Source organism: Equus quagga, chromosome 14, assembly GCF_021613505.1.
Source record: "Equus quagga isolate Etosha38 chromosome 14, UCLA_HA_Equagga_1.0, whole genome shotgun sequence".
Lineage (NCBI taxonomy): Eukaryota > Metazoa > Chordata > Mammalia > Perissodactyla > Equidae > Equus > Equus quagga.
In genome coordinates this window covers 87,138,064-87,151,651 of record NC_060280.1, presented here as the reverse complement: position 1 = coordinate 87,151,651, position 13,588 = coordinate 87,138,064, and the positions used below count along the sequence as shown (strand labels likewise).

The following is a 13,588-nucleotide window of genomic DNA, read 5'->3' as shown; positions in this document are numbered from 1 at the left end:
GCTTGGACCTGATTCCTCAGATCAATGAAAATAGAAATTCAACTGCCTTTTCCCTACATCTATTGAAACAGAATTCAGGACTGGCCCAGTGGCATAGTGGTTAAGTTCACTTTGCTCTGCTTCAGTGCCCTGGGGTTCGCATGTTTGGATTGCAGGTGTGGACCTACCACTGCTCATCAAGCCATGCTGTGGCAGCATCCCACATAAAATGGAGGAAGATGGGCAGAGACCGTAGCTCAGGGAAAATCTTCCACTTTCACACACACACAAACAATAAGAAAATGAATGCAATTCATTTGCCTCAGGAATAGTACAGCCTTTTAAATGTCACAGTTCTCTAGGGACAAGGACACACAAAACTGACCTAAACATGGAAAATGCAGCTGAGAATTGAAATACACCCATCTCACATTTTGACGTTCTCTTGTCTAAATGGAAAAAAACTGTTGATTTCCACAATTTTCTTGTCTTGCTAACATAACACCTCTGAAATTACATTTTCAAACCCCAAGCGCAACTGGAAACTAGAATCAGAGGACTGCAATCTTCAACTGATAAAGGAATCCAAGGACAGAAACGGGAATATTCCAACCAGCTCATAGACGCAGCCTGCTGGCCTGCAGCCCAGAAGGAAACCTACACTCAGAAAGTGACCATATTCCCAGACTTGAGGTGTACACTCTGCCAGTTGAGACAGATCCCCTGGAGAGGGTCAGGCCCTGGAGAAGGAGAGTGGGGACCCCTGAGCAGTCACAGGAATGCACTCTGGGAGCCCCACACACGCTCCCTCTCCTCTGAGCATGGAGGCACTGCCTCCACCAGGTCCCACTCTCGCATGTGAGGAAACTCTCCGCTGGGTTCAGTTTAAGCTTCTGACCCACATGAACTCCAAATTCATGAACCCTTTGTCCACAGGACGGAACACCTGATCTTCACAGCCTTTCTCACCCTGCACAGAGTACACTCTCAGTGCACCTAAGTGTTGATGCAAAACTCAAACGATGTCTAAAATATCTAGGCCTAAGGAACCACAACCACAACCTCAGAAAGGGTGTCACTGCCCACCCCATGAGCATGTGCACTGCCAGCTTTCCAGGGCTCTGCAGCTCGTCTCAGGAGAAAGGCTCCTTCCATGCGGGTGTGAGCAGTAGGAAACCTGCAGGGGGAGGCCCCCGGAAGGAAAAACAACTGGGCCTTCAAGGCCTTCCCTCTGCAGGCCCAAGGGGCCTTAGCTTGGGTCTTGGACTGGGGGCCTCTGCTCCCCACTGGAGATGCTCTGGAACCTCAGCGTTATTTTAAATAACACAAACCCAGTGTTGGAATAATCCAGCAAAATCACTTAAATGCAGTCCTTCCACAGAAAATAAGGGAGAATATTATACGGTATTTCTACCACTTCAACTAGAAAAGCACAAATGTCTATTCCTTTAAGAAAAAATGTGAATTACTACTGTTACTGAGCGAGGGCTCGCCACCTGATGCGCACAGAAGCTGAGACCATGGCACACCAGGCTTTGAAAGAAGAAACAGTTGACTGTGCCATCTATTGGCCAGGAGACAGGAGGACAGGCTCTCGACTCCGTCTCCCTCATCCAAAGCATGGGCTGAGGCTTAAGGGAGCAGGGAGGGCCAGCTGGGATGCAAAGACCTGGCAGGGTGAGGTCTGACTGGCAGATCAAAACTTTCTCTCCCGCACAGGCTCCTGGTTGGCCGCCTCCTGTGACAAAGAGCTTTAACATCCTGCTCTTAAGATGGAGTTAGTGACGGGAGGTCAGCAGGAAAAGCACACTCAACAAGGGTCAAGTTGTCATGCAGATTTAACTCATTGCCTTCTCCATGGATACAGAGTTTCTAGAGATGCAGAGTCATCCTGCCCTTCCTGGCACACAGAGGGAGGCACCCTTACAAAGGGACGTTTCTCTTAGAATGTAAACTTCCCTTACAAAGGGGTAACTTCTACTAGCTTTTCAGAGCTTTGCTTGTGTCTGCTGCTTTTTGATAATCATCAGCTCAAAATAGCCCTTATGCCAAAGACGCACGATTTGGCATGACAACTCTGTTCCTGGGCCGGTGGTGACATTATTTCCATGACAAGAAATCACACTTGAACACTTGCAGTTTGCATGTCTCAGCCCTGGAATCTCCTTTGGAAGCATCCAAAAGTAAGGAACGCACCTCAGAAACTAACGAGAGAAACTCAAGGGAAGGGAGAGTGAAACAAGTATTCTTAACAAATGGAATATAATAAAGCAACATTATATTTTTTCTGAAATTCACCTCTTTGTTGCCTGTCTGGAACTCCTTTATACTGTCTTTCAAGCTCTACTGACTAGATATATTTACCCTTCTTGAAAAACGGACACTTAAATCAGTGAATAATTTTTTCTCGTTCCCAAACCTTGGGGTGTGTGACAATACCAATGGGACAGATCACCCAGCACATGTTTCCAAGGGGAACCCCCACCCAAAGGACTTGCCATAGGATGTCTGGGCCCGGATGATCCCCGGGAGAGGCACCAGGATTTCCTGCAGTGTAGTTCCTAGTGCTTATTCTCTGCTTTCCTCTCAAGTAAAATATCCACAGACAAATATGATCTTGAAAATAGAGCCCTCCAGGGCTGTGGGGGATAATGATAAACATTTAAAATATTGAGTCTGTTTGAAACGCGCCATGGAGGACAAAGTGTTGATGAGGATCCTGTGAAGGAAAGAGGGGAAGTGGCTTTGGGAGTGCTGGGAGGCATCTGAAAATGTACGGATTTACTGTCAGTCCCAGGAAGAGGCAGCCTGTGACTGTAGATTGAGACGGTGCTCCCCAAACATTTGGAAAACTCAGGAGAAAACGGGTCCCCTCCGAGGAGAAATGAGGCCCTGGGGACCCCACAGACCGCAGCCCCTCCGCGCACGGACCCCGGAGACCGAGGCCCGACTGTCCTGCGGACCCTCCCGCGGGCCCGCACAGTCTGGGACACGCGGGGCTGCGGCCGCACAGCGGCCCAGAGACGCTCCGGCCCAAGTCGCCGCGCGCAGGGACCACAGGACGCCCGGGGCCCGGCTGCCGGCCCCGCCCCCACGCTGAGGCCGGAGGGGCCTGAGGGCAGAGAGGTTCCGCCGGGGACTAGGGGCCGCAGACCCCGGGGGGCCCGCGGGAGGCCGGGCCCGCCCCGCCGCTTCCCACCAGCGCCTCCTCCCGCATTTGTCAATTTGCCCAAGCTTTTGGCAGAACCCACTTTTGGTATCAGTGATTTTCTCTGTGGTTATTCTATTCCTCATTTCATTGATTTCAGCTCCATCTTTCTTCTCTCATTTTCTCCTTGCTATGGGTTTGGTACCTCATGTTTTAGAGTCTGTTTAGGTGAAAGGTTAGGTTATGGATTCGAGATCTCTCCTTGCCAGTATAGGCACTGATAGCTATAAATTGTGTTCTCTGTTGTGTTTGAGATGCAGCCCTTTCAGCATGACATCATGTTCCTCAATACCTCTAGTGACATTTTCTGTTTTCAGGTCCATTTGGCAGATATTTTTATTAGCTCTCCAGCTGTCTTGTCGGGGCTGGTTACAGATGTATCTTTCCCAAACTTCTATATTCAATCTATTGGTATCTTTCAATCTAAAGTGTGTTTCTGACACATAGCACATGTTTAGATGACAGTTTGTTAAATCTGAGGTGAGAATCTCTTCCTCCTGTAGGATAATGTAATCCATTCACATGTAGTACTATTGACATGGTTACAATTACATCCACCATTTTACTTTTAGTTTTCTACAATTCTCACGTTGTTTTAGTTTCTCTACTCCTCCTTTATAGCTTTTCTATTCCATTAAGTGAATATTTCCTAAAGTAGCATTTTAATTTGTAAATGTTTTTCACTGTATTTTTGAAGTTTTTTGGGGGTACCACTATTTAACATCTACTTAATTTACAAGAATGAGCTTCACATTTAAACAACCTTGATTCCACTGATTCATGGAAATGTTACTCATATATAGCTCTATGACCTTTTCCCATTTTGTGGTACTGTTATGCAGATTACATCTATTAATAATAGAACCCAATAATATATCCCTTACCATCTGTAGTAACCTTGTTAGCTCAATACAGCTTTGCATCCAGTCTTTTCTGCATTTAATGGTAAACATTATGCATATATTACATTTCTGCGTATTATACTCCCAACAGCACTTCACATACATAGTATCTTATACAATTCCTTTGATATCAATTAAGAATGGAGAAAACTGGCAGATTCTTTTCAGACTTACATCCTTCCTTACACTGGTGTCTTAGTTTCTCTATATTGATAGGAATTGCCACCCGGCATCACTTGCTTTCAGCTTAAAGACCTCCTTCACTCATTCTTGCATGGCAGTTGGCTATCAATACATTCTCAGTTTTGTTTATCTGGAAATGTCTTTATTTCAATTTCCTTTTTTACCAGGTAGTTTTATTTTTTAATGTTTTTTTCTTCTCCTCAAAGCCCCCCAGTACATAGTTGTGTTTTAATTGGGGGTCTTTCTAGTTGTGGGACACTGCCTCAGCATGGCTTGATGAGCAGTGCCATGTCGGCACCCAGGAGCTGAACCAGTGAAACCCCGGGCCACCAAAGCAGAGTGTGTGACCTCAACCACTCAGCCACAGGGCCAGCCCCTTTCCAAGGTAGTTTTGCTGATTATAGGATTCTTGGTTGACAGGTTTGTTCTTTGGGCACTTTGAATATGCTATGCCTTTGCCTTCTGACCTCACTTTTTCTGCTGAGACACCAGCTGTTAATTTTACTGGGGCTTCCTTGTCTGAATTGGATCATTTTTTCAACGGCTGTTTTCTCACGGCATCTAGTTTCTAATTTCCTGTATCTGTGCATTTACTTTAATTGTGTTGCAAATCAGACATTCTAAGTAATATATGGTAGTAACTCCAGGTACTGATCCCTCTCCTTCTGGGAGTTTTTACTATAATTGACTTATTTATTTGTTTCTGACTAGCTGGATTTCAGTCTATGTCTCTCATACAGCGTGGAATCTCTGACACAGCTCCTAGAATGGGACATGGCTTTGAGAAAGCCTGCTCTCCTGGGACAGTGATATTGGGAGGGCCCTCTTTCTCTTTCATGAACCACAGCCAGTGGGTAAACTTCAATAATTACTGGCTGCTTGTTCTACTGTTTTCACCAATGTCCTGGGGCATAATCTGCTCAATCAATAAATTCAATAAAATTCTGGCTTCTTTACAGAAATATTTTCTGAAGTCACTAGGTGGTATTTGTTCTGAGCCTTGGAAGCCTCCTCTCAGCAGTTTAATTCCCTGGGGTTTTTTCTTTTTTGAGAAAATCGTTGGCCTAGACTCAAAATTGTGTCTTGAACAATGATACCAGTCTACTGCTAATTGCCTTTCCTCACTTTCTTGATAGTGTCCTTTGCCTTGAACTTCTCATGATCTTGGGCCAACCACATCAACTGTTTGGAACGTGATTGAGAACGTTGTGTTCTGTGGCTCACCTCACCTGCGTGTTCAGGAAACAACTCTATGACAGGACCCTGGAGCTCCTTTGAGGACAATGGGAAGCCTCTCTCTGAGTGACAATCCCATTTTAGGAACAGAGGGCTCAGTGCAGTAAAGAGACAGCAGCCAGAGGTGCTCTCAATTGTGTCTACTGGTCCCTCACAAATGACTTATGTCACACTCACCTCATGAGATGGAAGAAGGGCAATCAGCACACAAGTATTGCCAGCTCACCACTCCAAGGGCATCAGCTCAGTTCCATGTGTAGGGACTGAAACAATGGTGTCCCTACTTTTCAAGCACACTTCCCCAGCACTTATTTACCCTCTCAGCAAGATAGCCCTGTGAGTGGGGGCTGAGTTGACAGGGGGCCGTGTCTTCTAGACTGCAGGGGTCTGGAGCAGAGTCTCCACCAATGTGAGCTGGAGGAGATAGGAAGGCAGTGCTCTTTGTCCCAACACCACAGACTCTCATGTTTCTTTCAAAGATTTTCCTGAATAAATGTTCATTTCATCTTTGCTTTCAGGACCACTTCCAGTGCCTTTAAATGTTTATTAAAGTAATTTTCACCAGTCTTACTGGGGAGTAGGTCAGCAGAGCTCCTCTCACAGTTATGCCACCCTACTACATTAGAGTGAAGCCCATTCCTCTCAGTACTCACCAGTGTGAAATAGGATGGAAGCAGCTCCAATATCACTTGTCATTGTATATGGGAACAGGACAGAAAATTTATTTTTTATGGTTTGCAAAACTGTATTGAATACTTCATAAAAACTGACGTTTAGAGAATTACATTAAAAAAATGTTTTCCCTTTTAAAATGAACCATGCATTCAACTTATAAAGTGTTAAAAGTAAAATACGGTGTTAGTCAGAGCTCACCAGGGAAACAGAACCAATATGATGTGAACAAGTAAGTGTGTGTCTGTTTATACATATATATCACTTGTTCTTTTCTTGTTTTAAGAAAGTGACTCATGCAAATACGTGGGGCTGGCCCCATGACCAAGTGGTTAAGTTCACGCACTCTGTACAGAGGCCCAGGGTTTCACTGGTTCAGATCCTGGGCATGGACATGGCACCACTCATCAGGCCACGTTGAGGCGGCATCCCACGTGTCATAACTAGAGGGACCCACAACTAAAATCTACAACTATGTACTGGGGGGATTTGGGGAGAAAAAGCAGAAAGAAAAAAAAAAGAAAGAAAAGAGATTGGCAACAGTTGTTAGCTCAGGTGCCAATCTTAAAAAAAAAAAAAGTGACTCATGCGAACATAAAGACTTCGTTAAATCAAAAATCTGTAGTCTAGATGAGTAAGCTGGGAACCCAGGAGAACTGTAGTTCCAGTACAAATGCAGCTTACTTACAGAATTCCTCCCTGTTCTCAGAAGGGCAGTCTGTGCTCTATTAGGAATTAGAATTGATTGGATGAGGCGCATCCCCATGGGGGCCGATTCACTCAAACTCCACCCATTGAAATGTAATCTCTTGAAAGAAATCCCCGCAGAGATGCATCCAGTGGAATGTTTGAACCAGTATCTGGGCACTGAGGTGGAGCTGAGTTGACACAGAGCTAGTGGCTTGTACTTTTCCTATATTCTAGTGTCTGCCTGGCTTTGATAATCAGGGAGATGCTGGCCTCTAAAATGAGTTTCGAAGTATTCTCCCCACTTCCAGTTTTGGAAGAGTTTAACAAGGATTGGTGCGAATTCTCTGAACGTGGTGGTGTTTGGTAGAGGCATTGGGATTGGCAATGATTAACTATTTCGAGGTAGTTTACATGTTTCTAGGAATTTATCCATTGCTTCTAAGTTATCTGTTTCCATACAAACGTACATAATAGTCCTTTTTTATCCTTCTTATTCTTGAGGCGCCATTGTAATATGTCCTCCTTCATTTCTGATTTTATGTACCTGAATCTTCTCTCTTCATTGCTAGGGTTTGTTATTTTTATTTTTTTAATTGAAACTGTTTGGGCTTTAATACTTCTTATTCCCTACCTTTAGCTAATTTTGGTTTTACCTTCTTGTTCCTTAAGGTATAAATGTACGTTGTTAACTTGCTATCTTTTTCTTAATACAGGTGTTTTTCACTACTAACTTCCCTTTACTACTCCCTATGCCTCATCCTACAAGTTTTCTTAAATTGTATTTTCACATTTGTCTCAAGATATTTTGAAAATTTCATTTATCTTGCTTCAGCAACACTTATATTAAATTCCCCTTCGATTTTGTCTTTGACTCAATGGTTTGTCCAAGAATGTTACTTAATTTCCACGTTTTTGAATTTTCTCGATAAGATTTGAGATAAACAGGCCTTTAGTGTGAGGTTTCATGATTTCTTAAATACGAGTCAGACTATGTTTCGTGTTTGCTGCAGCTGGAGGGGTCAGGGGCTTCATGGTCTGCAGTGTCCTTGCACTTATCTCCCTGGTCTGTTGGGTTTCCCTAGAAACTCATTCTTAAGTAGAATCTGTGTCTTGCAGCTCTGTTTTCATCCAGTGTTTGTATCCTGGGGCCCTACCGATATGGTGTCAGGGATTTCAAAGGGAAATTGTCCTCTCATGTGATGATGAAACCTGCAATGTTTGGTGGTAAAGAATCCCTGGACCGTGAACTTTACAACAGGATCTGAGCACTTATATTTCCTCTGCTTTTGGCAGAGAGGAACCTGAGGTGACTGCAGGTGTCTATTTGAACTTTATACACTGAGTTAAGACGTGGGTACATTAGTTTTATCTGACGGATGGTCTACTTTACAGACAGCAATATGCTTTTCATGTATATCAAAATGTTTTTCCTCATTTCCTGGATGAAGCAGGAGGCAATTTTTTCTGATCTTCACTATGAAGACCACGTTGGGCTGCTGAAGGAAACATTCATGAATGTGGGGGGCCCCTAAGACTGGCCCCTCCCTAGAGTTTTTAACTCTCAAGATAATCCATACTGTGTGTCTAGCAATTCATCTCTTGTTATGTTGATGTGTTCCTAGAAAGCTGCTTGCTCCAGTCACTCCGCCTCCTGGTACATGGGAATTATCTGTATTCACCTTCTCTCATTTAGGGGGCATTGTTGCCATGTAAACTCAAATCTCTCATGGATCGAAGAAGAGGTGTTCCTTTTAAGAGTGTTTAGTATTTTTCTTCTGAAGATGAGAGCGATCACTCAGACATCTTTACACATCAGAACAGAAACCATTCACACACATCTGTCGCTCTGTATTTTGCACAGATCAATTGAACAGAATTGAAAGCCCAGAAATAAAACCACCCATCTATGGACAGCTACTCTTTGAGAAAGGACCTGAGGGCCTACAATGGAGAAAAGAAATTCTCTTCAACAAATGGTGCTGGAAAACTGGACAGCCACATATAAAAGAATGAAAATTGACCATGCGTTTCCACCATTCACAAAAATAAAATCAAAATGGATCAAAGACCTAAGGCTGAGACCTGAAACCATAAGGCGTCTAGAAGAAAATGTAGGCAGTACACTCTTTGACATCAGTATTAAAAGGATCTTTTCGGACACCATTTCTTCTCAGAGAAGGGAAACAACAGAAAGAATGAACAAATGGGACTGCATCAGACTAAAGAGCTTCTTCAAGGCTAGGAAAACAGGATTGAAACAAAAAACAACCCACTAACTGGGAAGAAGTATTTGCAAGTCATTTCCTATAAAGAACTCACACAACTCAACAACAAAAAATCAAACAACCCGATCCAAAAATGGGCAGGGGACGTGAACAGACATTTCTCCAAAGCAGATATACGGATGGCCAATAGACACATGAAAAGATGCTCATCATCACTATCATGAGGGAAATGCAAATCAAAACTACACTAAGATATCACCTTACACCTGTTAGAATGGCAAAAATAAACAAAACAAAAAGTGACAAATGTTGGAGAGGTTGTGGAGAAAAAGGAACCCTCATACATTGCTGGTGGGAATGCAAACTGGTGCAGCCACTAGGGAAAACAGTATGGAAGTTTCTCAAAAAATTAAAAATAGAACTACCATATGTCCCAGCCATCCCACTACTGGGTATCTATCCAAGAATTTGAAATCACCAATTCCAAAAGTCCCAGGCACCCCAATGATCATTGCAGCGTTATTCACAACAGCCAAGACGTGGAAGCAACCTAAGTGCCCATCAACAGATGACTGGATAGAGAAGATATGGTGTATATATACAATGGAATACTACTCAGCCATAAAAAAAGGATAAAATCATCCCATTCACAACAACATGCATGGACCTTGAGGGAATTATGTTAAGTGAAATAAGCCAGATAGAGAAGGACAATCTCTGTATGACTCCACTCATAGGTGGAAGTTAAACATACAGACAAAGAGAACTGATTGGTGCTTACCAGGGGAAAGGGGGTTTGGGGGGAGGGCACAAAGGGTGAAGTGGTGCACGTACGACATGACTGACAACACTTTACAACTGAAATTTAACAAGGTTGTAATAATCTTAATAAAAAGTTAAAATAAAATGTACAATATAGACAATGAATTAGGCATATCCAGGAGCTGTAAACACAAGGCCAGTAAGAAAATCACCACATACAAACTGTCATTTTTTCAATACCCCCGTAACACAGAACAATTAAAACATTATTAAAAAACTCAAAATACAAAATTATTAACTGATTTAAGGGAAAAGCACTACCTATGAATCTTATTTACCATTTATGAAGGCTGACTAGCATAATCATCTCACCTCAATATTCATTTCTGAAGTAATTAATACAAATCCACAGTCCAATGCTGCACTTTAAGAAACAGGCTTGATAAATACAATATGTTTACTACTTTTATAACAACTCTTCATGTTGAAAGTTTATTTCCATGAAGCTTTCTCATATGACTTACATTTACATTTCTTGCTGGTGGGAGTTTCACAGAGAAGGATGTAGGCCAACTGAAGGCTTTCTCATGCTGTTCACATTCAAGATGTTTTTATCAAGTGAGTCCTTTCATGCCTTCAAGAAGAACTGAGATAACAAAAGTGTTTCCCAAATTGTTTATATCTACCTGGTTTCTCCTCTAGTGTGCATTTGTGCATAGCCTCAAAAGGTTGCATGAGAAGTAAAGCCTGTCTCACTTTCCTGACATTCATGAGGCTTTCTCTCCACTGTGACTTCTTTCATGGACTCGAAGAGAACTGGAAGCAGTGAAGACTTTACTGCATATTTTACATTCATAGGGTTTTTCTCCAGTGTGAGTTCTTTCATGTACTCGAAGAGAACTGGAAGAATTGAATGCTTTAGGGCAGTTTTTACATTCATAAGGTTTCTCTCCAGTGTGAGTTCTTTCATGCTCTCGAAGACAACAGGAAACACTGAATGCTTTACTGCATTTTTTACATTCATAAGGTTTCTCTCCAGTGTGGGTTCTTTCGTGAACTCGAAGAGAACAGGAAGAAGTGAATGCTTTACCACATTTTTTACATTCATAGGGTTTCTCTCCTGTATGAGTTCTTTCATGTTTTGAAAGAAGACCGGAAAAAGTGAATGCTTTACTGCATTTTTTACATTCAAAGGGTTTCTCTCCAGTGTGAATTCTTTCATGTTTTTTAAGATGACCGGAAGAAGTGAACGCTTTACGGCACTTTTTACATTCATAGGGTCTCTCTCCGGTATGAATCCTTCCATGTATTTGAAGGTAACTGGAGGAAGTGAATGCTTTACCACATTTTTCACATTCATAGGGTTTCTCTCCAGTGTGACTTCTTGCATGTACTGAGAGACAATTGGTAGAAATGAAGGCTTTACCACATATGTTACACTTAAAGGGTTTCTCTCCAGTGTGGGTTCTCTCATGTATTTTAAGATAACTGGAAGAAGTGTATGCTTTACTGCATTTTTTACATTCATAGAGTTTCACTCCAGTATGAATTCTTCCATGAATTTGAAGATAACTGGAAGAAGTGAATGCTTTACCACATTTTTCACATTTGTAGGGTTTCCCTCCCATGTGAGTTCTTTCATGTATTGAGAGAGGACAGGTAGAAATGAAGGCTTTGCCACATATTTTACATTTAAAGGGCTTCTCTCCAGTGTGAATTCTTTCATGGATTCTAAGATAACTGGAAGAAGTGAATGCTTTACCGCACTGCTTACATTCGTAGGGTTTCTCTCCTGTATGAGTTCTTCCATGTCTTGAAAGAATACCAGAAGAAGTGAATGCTTTACTGCATTTTTTACATACAAAGGGTTTCTCTCCAGTGTGATTTCTTTCATGTTTTTTAAGTTGACTAGAAGAAGTGAATGCTTTACTGCATTGTTTACATTCATAGGGTTTCTCTCCAGTATGAGTTCTTTCATGTGTTTGAAGTAAAGTGAGATAAGTGAAGGCTTTCCCACATTCCTTACATTTATATGGCTTCTCTCCATATTTTTGATACTCACGTGTTTTATGTTCAGTGTGACATCTAATGTGCATTTTCAGCAATGAATGATGTGTGAAGGCTCTTCCACATGCACTGCATCCCCATGGTTTAGCTCCTGTAGTTTTCTTGTTCAGACTGAGATTTGCAAGAAGGCTGACGTTTTCTCCACATTGACTACCCTCTTCGCTTTCACAGAGTCTCCCTACCACATGCTTTCTGTACAAACAAGAAGCACATTGTTAATGATTTCTCTATTAATGGTTTTATATTTCTTATGTTTATTATGATTTACAGGAAATGTTTGTTTTCTTCCTTCTGTGAATTCTCTGAAATAAATATACTGAATTTTCTGCTATTATCCAAACAGCAATATTCATAGATACGATTCATTATTACTATTAATAAGTGAAATATATTGCAAAAAGTGAACCACTGCATCACATTTCAGAAAGTGTACTTGACGAAAATCTTTGAAGAATACCTAAATGTGAAGCAAGGGCTATTTCTTTTGTTTGCTCTTTTTAAAAAGACTGTCTTGACATACAAGGATTCTCACATGAGACAGAGCTTTCTACTGTGTCACTCACCGGAGTTTTCTCCCCAGGTCTTTGTACTGATCTTCAATATCATGATCTTCCCATGTTATTCCTGAAATGCAGACAAAGAACGTTTATTCCAATTATTAGAAACTATGGAAAAAAATTTAGATTCTAAGTATGTGATAATCTATGACCATTTCTACTTTATTTACTAACAACCTCACCTTTCCACATTCTAATCCTTAGAACACTGTTGTTTTTTTCTTTTTGGGGAAGATTAGCCCTGAGCTAACTGCTGCTGCCAATCCTCCTCTTTGTGCTGGGGGAGACTGGCCCTGAGCTAATATCCGTGCCCATCTTCCTCTACTTTATATGTGGGACGCCTGCCACAGCATGGCTTGACAAGCGGTGCCATGTCTGCACCCAACATCTGAACCAGTGAGCCCTGGGCCACCGAAGCAGAATGTGTGAATGTAACCGCCATGCCAACAGGCCAGCCCCTTAGAACACTCTTGATGTTCAGGCAGCAGTTGTTCTCACATTGATGCAATGAAGGAATGTCCTCATTCTTACCTACTGAGGCCAGGATCCTGAAGGTTTCCCACATCACATCTCTGTAGAGTTTCTTCTGTGAAGGATCCAGTAAAGCCCACTCCTCTGGGGTGAAGTTCACAGCCACATCCTCAGTGGTCACTGAGTCCTGAAACACCACAAATGCGTGTCGAGTAGCATACATGAGCCTGACAGCACTGGGGATCTATACGCCAATTCTAGGAAGGTTACCTGGGATTCTATTATCTCCAAATATTTATTCTATGTGTGATCATCACAAACTCGCTTTCTTCTGTACACAGTCTCATCAATTTAACAATATTATGAACACATGGAAATATTTACACAGTTTTACTGTGATGACATTACATCCGACTTCTCTCTAATAACAAGTTCCAGAACAAGTTGGGAAATGGCAGAGGCAGAGAGTGAAATCTACGGGATGTTTCAGTGAATAAAAACATAGTGAACAACTGCAAGCTTTTTGTTCTGGTCCCATCACCAAAGTGAGAGTCCAGGAGGCCTAAGAAATCACACTTTGACCAAGCCCAGCTGCCCACACTGTCCTAAACTACTCCAGGCCATTACAGGTAATCA

At 42.2% G+C, this 13,588-nt stretch overlaps 1 pseudogene; it reads right to left on the bottom strand.

Annotated features, from left to right (window-relative positions):
* Nucleotides 1-9,954: 9,954 nt before the first annotated feature.
* Nucleotides 9,955-13,245, bottom strand: LOC124252042 (zinc finger protein 709-like; annotated as a pseudogene).
* Between the last annotated feature and the right edge of the window lie 343 nt (nt 13,246-13,588).